We start from the raw sequence: 8,775 nt of genomic DNA, 5'->3' as shown, positions 1-8,775 counted from the left end.
TGCCTCATTGTTAGTGTTTGCATCCCAGTAGAATTAAAATAATTTATTGCACGTTATGATTTATGACTCACTGTAGGAGTCAGAATGCTGGCTTTTTTTGCAACAGAATTTTGAAAAAGAGCTAGTGTGTTTATTCAGTGCCCTGTGTTCATGGAAATGAGCAAGATAACTTTTTTTTCGCTAAGAAGCAATGTGGGGGGAAAGGGACACGGAAGCAGCCTCCTGAGCATCTGCTCCCTACCTGGATAAGGTAAATGATGGTTGAAATGTGTGTTTTGTTTCCCAATCTACTCACTTAGGCTTTCAGAACATTGAAATTTGCTCTCTTCTGCTTCCTCTCCTTGCCAAAGAACTGATCTGCGTGATCGATCATTTTCTGCAAGGGCTATGCTAATCATGCCTTGTCTGATGATCTCATCATCCATGATAAAGTAAAGGTAAAGGGACCCCTAACCATTAGGTCCAGTCGTGACTGACTTTGGGGCTGCGGCGCTCGTCTCGCTTTATTGGCCAAGGGAGCTGGCGTACAGCTTCTGGGTCATGTGGCCAGCATGACTAAGCCGCTTCTGGCGAACCAGAGCAGAGCAAGGAAACACCGTTTACCTTCCCGCCAGAGCGGTACCTATTTATCTACTTGCACTTTGACAAGCTTTTGAACTGCTAGGTTGGCAGGAGCAGGGACCAAGCAACGGGAGCTCACCCCGACGTGGGGATTCGAACCGCCGACCTTCTGATCAGCAAGTCCTAGGCTCTGTGGTTTAACCCACAGCGCCACCCACGTCCCCATTATCCATGATACTATGTAGCCAATCAGTCACAACTATATAATGATGTCACTGAAGTTTATTATTATTATTATTATTATTATTATTATTATTATTATTATTATTATTATTATTATTTCTGTTCCATCCTTCATCTAAGGATCACAGTGTGGTTTACAACATAAAAAATAAATAAATACCATAATAGCAAACAAAAACAATACCCCATACATAGTTTAAAAGGCTGCAGATTGTTTAATTTGCCAAAGGCCTGAGAGAAGAGGATTGTTTTGCCTGGTGCCTAAAGATAAGTAACGAAGGTGTCAGATGAGCCTCACTGGGGAGAGCGTCCCACAAGTGAGGAACCGCCACAGAAAAGCCCTGTTCTTGTGTTGTCACCCTCCAGGTCTCTTGTGGAGGAGGCACATGAAGGAGGGCCTCAGATGACGCTCACAGGGTCCCAGTCAGTTTGAGGTATTGTGGTCCTGAGCAGTTTAAGGCTTTTCTCAAGAAGGGGGAGACTGGCAACTGGCTGAGGGCTGTTTCCTAGACTGCCCACATGGAGGATTCCAGCCAGTCAGATCACAGATGGTCATAACTCCAAATCAACTTCAAGGGCAGATTGCCCCCTTCAGTATGATCCTACAAATCACAAAAAGGACACTTCCTGCTTCTGTTTTAAACTTCCACGAGAAGCTCCCCCTTTTGGCTGATCTGAGAAGATGCCTGTGATATTGTGATACAGCCACAATCCCTGTCTGCCTATAGAAAACATGGGGGAGGGGAGGAATACTGATATCCTCCCTGATATGATAGTTTTCTGATAGCCCTGTGCTTTTGCAAGCTCTCACAGACATAGATAATTCTCTGGCATGGTAATACTATTAAACTAGTTATCCCAACCCAATACATATTTCCACTTACCCTATTTTTACAAGGAACATGGAGGTGCACTGTCAGTTGAACAGGTGGTGGAAGGATAAATCAGTGTGCATTAATTTTCCCTACTTTGTATTAATAGTAGACCTATCTGAAATGCTCTTTATATTTGTCCACAGTATTCATAGTTACGCATGGCAAGAAACACAGCCATTGCTAATATTTCCCAAACCCATCTGATCTGTTTATGGGAACGAATTCTACACACACTCACCCTTACTGTGAGCTTCAGCAAAATGCTCTTCCATTAAACAAAGCTAGTCTAAGCAAACTATGCTTCAAAACTATCCTCTTTTAACTTCTTTTCTTTTGTGTGTTTTGAGGAAATGCTACAGACTGAAGGACTCTGCTCTTGTTTTCACCTACGTAATTATTCTGGCTGATGCCCCTTTTCAACTCCTGATGCTGATAACTACTTTGAAGCTTGGCATGTGTTCATTTGCTACGCCACATGCATATAAAAGAGCCTTTCTTTAGAGCAGTGGGAGTGCAACACATTTTCACCCATGAAAATGATTGGAGAAGGGGGAAGATTCTAATGGTTTCATTTTCTTGTAGATACCAGTGGTCCTCCTGACCACCTTCAGATATGTTTTCTAATAGAGAAACATAGGCCTTATCACATAGTAAAACTGATCCTGGGCTGTATCACTCCATGCTGAAGGCTGGCGATTGTGTGATTCCAGTGGCGTAGCATGGGTTGTCAGCACCCGGGGCAGGGCAAGTAATTTGCGCCCCCTAACCCGTGGATTTGCACACCCTAACCCTAACCCCCAGATGTTGCGCCTGGTGCGGCCGGCCCCCCCTGCACCCCCCACGCTACGCCACTGTGTGATTCCTCCATTAGAACAGTGTTTCCCAACCGGTGTTCCGCGGCACACTAGTGTGCCGCCGGACGTTGCCTAGTGTGCCGTGGGAGGGAGGCGGGCGAGTCGGGCTAATCCTCCGGCCCCGCTCCCCCGAGGAACGTGCCCCGTCATCCGCTTCTGCCTTGCTCCCTGTGACAGGAATTCCCAAAACTGCATCAGCACCTGCCGCTTGCCCAGCAGCCCCGGCGCTGCCTTGCGCCCGGCGCCCCCGCCATCCTCGGCGCAGGGAGCGAGGGGCGCGCAGGCAGGCGCTGCCCGGCGGAGCGACGGCTCCTTCCGAGCGGCTGGCAGTGTCTGGGCATGACTGGCCTCCCGCCTGGTCCCGCGGCGGCTGCAGACGCGGCCGAAGCAGCGCAGGGAAGGAGACGCCCGGCCGCCCAGCCCAGCCCCGCACGCTCCCACTCTCTCTCGGCGGCCGGGGAGCGGGGCCAAAGCGGGCCCCCACCTGAGTGGCGGCTGCGTGAGCCAATAGGCGAGCTGGGGCAGAGGGGGAGGCGGGGCTCCGGAGAACAAAGGAGGGAGGGGGCACCCGGGAGAAGGGGGCGGGGCGGGAGGAGCGGGGAGCGCGGCGCTGCGCCCGGGACGCCCCAGTTCCGCCGGGTTAGAAGCCGGCGGCCTACCTCTGCTGGCCGTGGAAGGCAGCCGGGTCTGGGTCGCGCCCCGAGAGTGGCGGGGTCCGCGCACAGCCTGCCCTCCAGGCTGGGAAGTGGCTCCTAGGCTCCGCCTGAAGCCACGCAGAGCCCGCAACGCGCCCTCGCTCTGCTGCCTCCTCCCACCCCGGCAAGGGGAAGGGAAAAAACTTTCACTTTTGTGCGTCCCTCCCGGCGTGACACTGCGCGCTGACGTCACGGGGCGGGGCTTTAATGGTGGTGTGCCGCGAGATTTTTTTCCGGTAAACAGGTGTGCCGTTGCCCAAAAACGTTTGGGAAACACTGCATTAGAAAACAAAACCAGAAGAAGCAAAATTCATGCTATTTCTAATGCTTGAGTGTCATGGCTTATGTCATTCACCCACAGAGGAGAGATGCCAGCAGGCCTAGGGGAACTCCAGAAGTATGTATGTGAATCCCCCTTAGTGGGTGAATCCCCCAAACAGCCCAATGGGATTGAGTGTGTTCAGTAGCCACAAAATGCTGACTAATGGTTGAGATAGGGAGAGACAGAGATCTGCGGAGGAGGGGAATAGTGGGGTAGAAGAACTGGAAAAAATGACACATCTGACAACCAGTGCACCCATTTGGTTTCAGAGAGTACATGGGTAGATGAGTCTAAAAAGCCCAGGACTCGAATTTTCATGACTATGATGGCTCATTAAGCAGCACTTTTTTCCCTAAAAAATGTTTAGGGGTACTCTCATTTTGAGTCAAGAAAAATCACCATTTTATAGTTCAAATTGGGAAAAATAAATACAATAAATGGACAAAAGTACAAAGATTCGCAAAATGTTTAGGGATATATATACCCCCACGCCCCCCAAAAGTACTGACCACAAGTAATGTATTTAGCATTAACTGTGGAAGTGTATATATTCCGATTCTGACCAAACTAAGCATCCTAGAGCAGGGCACAGCAACCTTTTTTCAGCCATGGGCCGGTCCACCGTCCCTCAGACTATGTGGTGGGCCGGACCATATTTTGAAAAAAAATATGTACGAATTCCTATGCCCCACAAATAACCCAGAGATGCATTTAAATAAAAAGACACATTCTACTCATGTAAAAACACACTGATTCCCAGACCATCCGTGGGCTGGATTGAGAAGGCGATTGGGCCGCATCTGGAAAGGAAACAGAAAGGAATGATCAGCCACACATGCTGTGAGAGGTGCCACAAATAATTCCTAACTTTGCTCAAGCCATGTTCATGTGTCAGAAGATCTCTGTAGTAACCATCCCTCAACACAGGGGCAAAAGATCTGCCCCCCCCCCGGCAAGAGCACAATGAGCACTCTTGCAATAAATGATCTTTTGGGATAGTACTTGTGGCAAGCAGCAATTTTCTCTCATATATATATATATATATATATATATATATATGGGACTTCTGAATAAACATGCCTATGATTGCACTTCAGATTTATATGTTCACCTCATCAAAAGCACACAAAAAGCCTGAACCCATTTTCTTTCTTTATGTACATTTATTCTTTAATAAACGTACTATTGAGGCTATTCGTTTTATTTGTGTACACCGAGATCTTTCCCCTGTCTTTGAATTGCCTTGTATATTTTCCCTGCCTTTATTCTTCTGGCTAGGGCTGTTAAAATGCTTCTAGATATGGGCATCTTACTCCCCAAAGGCAAGGCTCTACGTTTTGGAACATTGTGTTTGTTTTGATCGCATTCCCCCATCGAGTTATAAATTACACCCTACGAAATCCATCATAAAGATATAATACTTGAGGAATTTCTTTTGGTTTAGTGATATTTATTTTTCCAACGATTTTGTTTGAGAGAAAATGAGATGGCTATCTGCCGTTTCCTTATTTTTTTTGCAGGAAAGCTAAAGGGCTGTTGACTTCCTCTCCCCTCCCTTCCTTCCTTCTTTCTGAAGGTACAGAACTCATCTGAGAGAAGAAAATGAAAAAAAAAAAACCAACAACCCCAGAACGAAGTGATTGTTCCTGTTCTCTTTCTTAAGTCATTTGAAACACTGTCCCTCCTTATTTTCTAAATCAACCACAGTTCCCTACTCAAGAAGCGACAGAGGCTGCCCATTAGGAAGCAGGTAGAGAACGTGGGCCACCAGAGCAGTGTCAGCAGCTGGTAAGTTAAACTTCCCAATGTACTGAAGGTAACAATGTGAAACTTTAATAAATTCAGGAGATATCACGGGAAAATGCTGCTTTGGGCTGGATTACGCTCCAGTTTTCCATTTACTGAAGCAAGCCATCAGAGATCTCAGAGACAGGAAGATGGATAATTTCAGCAGAAAGGGAACTGTTAAAAGTTTCTCGGTGTATTTTAACATTGCCAGATTCTCTTATTTTAAAGGATTATTCCTATCCCCCAGCCACATAAAACAGAATGAGCATCTTGATTACAGAATGCTGTCACCAGAGTTGAAAGGATCTGTCAATTTCAGTTCTTCTCTCAGTTTCTCAGTTTCCCTGTCTTAAATTCAGTTCTCTACATTTGAAGCAACTTGTGTTTTTTTAAAAATAAAAAAAGAATTCTCATTAAAATTCATCTGCATTTTAGTGTGAATTTCTCCTAACAGACATATTTTTATATGCAGTTTTTACTATTGCACACTTTTTTTACAACATTTTTCTAATATAATGGATTTTTACATGCTATTTTCACTAAGAGCTTCATTTTTATGCACACTTACCCCTAATACGGGCATTTATGTAAATACCGGCTGGTTGGAGAACTGCATCACAATGTTCGGATAAGTGCGAATTTTGAAGGATAGCTGTGTTTTGGTTCATATTATTTTTTTTTAAGTGTGAATTTGATACATTTGGCTTTAAATGGTAACTTAATTGAATTTCTCCTCTATCACTAGTTACATCTGCATTCTTTAGAAGGGATTGCTTGCCTCCATAGCAGCACCAGTGTCCTTTAGTACTGCAAACATCTGTTCTAGAAAAATCTAAATCATATAACTGTTTCACTGCTCTGAAACCACAAGTTGTTGTTCTTGTTGTTCTTGCTTTGTTGTGCCCCAAATAGTGGGAAAGTAGAAACGTTTTGGAGGCATGGAATTTAATTCCCTAGTTCCTTTTGGGAGTCTAGTAGTAGGTAGTTGTTACACAGGCTCAGGAACTGGCTTGTTATATTTTGGTTATAGTAGAAACCTAACCATGGGTCAAGTATGTATGTGTGCATTGTGAATATATCTAGAATGAGCAGGGGTAGGGTTGCCTGGCCTAGAATTGTAGTATGCCTTGATTCACCTGCTCACAAATCTGGGAAATAATAATAATAATAATAATAATAATAATAATAATAATAATAATAATAATAATTTATACCTCACCCATCTGGCTGGGTTTCCCCAGCCACTCTGGGTGGCTTTCAATGGAGCATTAAAAACAGAATAAAACTTCAAACATTAAAAACTTTCCTAAACAGGGCTGCCTTCAGATGTCTTCTAAAAGTTAGATAGTTGTTTATTTCTTTGATATCTGATGGGAGCGCACCTGCTCTTTTCTTGTGGCTGACGTGTGAAGAACTCAATGGTTTTTTGATCCCTACTACTTCTGTGATAAAGCAGAGGATATAATATGGGAACAATATTTCACATTTCACATGTTAATTCTTCACATCTCATGTGTCTTCACTCTTGAGAGTGTACCATACTAGTGAACCTGCTGAACTGCATAGTAAGCAGGGATTTTTGGAACTCTGTTATGTACAAAAACAATTGCAAGCGGTTGTGTTTGTCTTTTTAAAAAGGCAATATATTGATCAATGGTAATATTTCTCTCAAGGAAATTAGAGTTTTAAGGCTGCATTCCATTAGCCTAGCAGTAAACCCTATTCAACTCAACAGGACTCAATCCTATAATGTATAGGATTGCATTATAAAGGCTTCAAGTCATGATTTTGTAGGCTCAGTCATTTAATTGTGCCATACCAGGATCTTGTAAGAGGTATTTTTCAGCTACCGATTACATAGTAAGAAGCTGAGGGGTGACTTAATAGAAAAGGCTGAATTTATGGGAGATGATGCAATGAAGGTGTTTAAAATATGAGTATGACTTGTTCATATGATACACAAACTCCAGGTAAGGGGCCTGTTGTAGGATAGAGCTGTGTTTTCATTACGGCTGTAATCCTATATACACTCACTGTGGAGCGCACCCCACTGAACTCAGCAGGACACTTACAAATAAACATGCATAGGGTGGTTCTATATGTTTGGCATAGCTGTCAAGTGTCCCTTATTTGAAGGGACAGTCCCTTATTCCAGCGCCATGTCCCGCTGCTGTCCCTTATTGATGGATGTCCCTTAAATGTCCCTTAAATGAAGTCACTTAAATTTCAAAGGAAGCAGCTCCTCTCCCTCCCTCCCTGCCGGCCAGGGAGGAGGGAGGCTCCAACTGTGTTGCTTCGCTGTGTTGCTCACCTAATAAGAAGTCTAAGAACGACTGGGGGGTGGAGCTTGCATGCCTTGTGTGTGGCTAGTTAATGCAAGCTGAGGGGGTTTTCGAATTCTGGACGCCATTTTGTTGCACGTGCTGCTGCAAACTTTGCAGTGCAAAGCCAGACCGGGGAGCTATCTTAAGTTGAGGCTGCATAGGCCTTGTGGTGCATGTGATTCAGATTCTATTCAGTTGAACCTCTGGTTACAAAGTTGGTTGGACAGTGTTCTCGAGGCTACCAGCATGAGTTTGACCAGACTGCAGGAGGACAGGAAGACTGGAACAGGTGAGGCTGCAGGTCCCTTATTTTGGCTGCTGGTCCCTTATTTTCAAGGCTGCTGGTCCCTTATTTTCAAATCTGTAAGTTGACAGATATGGATCTAGCACTGAGTCTTTTCTTAATGTAAGGATGTGATGTTGTTCAAAGCTAACCAGACTATGATGATGAATACAGCCATCCTCAATCCAGTGCTTTCCAGATGTTTCCAGCTATGCCTTCCCCCAGATTCAGCTAGCACAGTTGTGCTGCCTGGGACTGATGGGAGTTGTGGTCCAAAACACATTACCTGATATATTAGATAACATCATTAGATATTACCAAAACAGCTATACTGCTAAAGGGAGACTCACCCCTCTGCACTGATTGTATGGGAAGTTCAGCAGCCCTTAAAGCTCCGCCATTTTACAGTCTTAGATCAATGCCTTCTTATTTGACTTGGGGCTCTTTTGCGTCTCCATTTTTTGAGGCAGTTGGGTCATGAAACTGTAAGCCTCATTGAATGCTTTAAAAAGTGGGAAAATCTCTCGGGGGCTTAGCTCCAATGCTGTGACTCACAAGCCCATCACTGCTTTTGTGTCAATAACATTGGAATACTATAGAAAGCTTCCGTATAATGAAGCTTTGTCCGTCTAACTACAGTGATGTCTACACTCGTCTTGGTCCGTCTAACTTCAGTGATGTCTAAACTCACTGGTAGTAGCCCTTCAGAGTTTCAGAAGAGGGCCTTTCTCAGCCCTACCTGGAGTTGTCAGAGGTTGAACCCCTAGAACCTTCTGCATGGAAAGTAGATTGTCTACCACTGAGCTACAGCCCTTCATCCCCAAAGTGGA

General features: G+C 44.8%; 1 protein-coding gene across 1 annotated transcript in view; it reads left to right on the top strand.

Annotated features, from left to right (window-relative positions):
* Positions 1-5,179: 5,179 nt before the first annotated feature.
* ZNF366 (zinc finger protein 366) overlaps positions 5,180-8,775 on the top strand; it is a 36,176-nt gene continuing 32,580 nt past the window's right edge. Inside the window, exon 1 of the mRNA XM_083465297.1 lies at positions 5,180-5,338. The gene's annotated coding sequence lies outside the window, so the exon portion shown is untranslated. The remainder of the gene's footprint in view (positions 5,339-8,775) is intronic.

Source organism: Podarcis liolepis (genome assembly GCF_965112155.1).
Source record: "Podarcis liolepis genome assembly, chromosome: 11".
Classification (NCBI taxonomy): domain Eukaryota; kingdom Metazoa; phylum Chordata; class Lepidosauria; order Squamata; family Lacertidae; genus Podarcis; species Podarcis liolepis.
The sequence above is the reverse complement of the archived record's forward strand: the minus strand, read 5'-3'. Positions and strand labels throughout refer to the sequence as shown.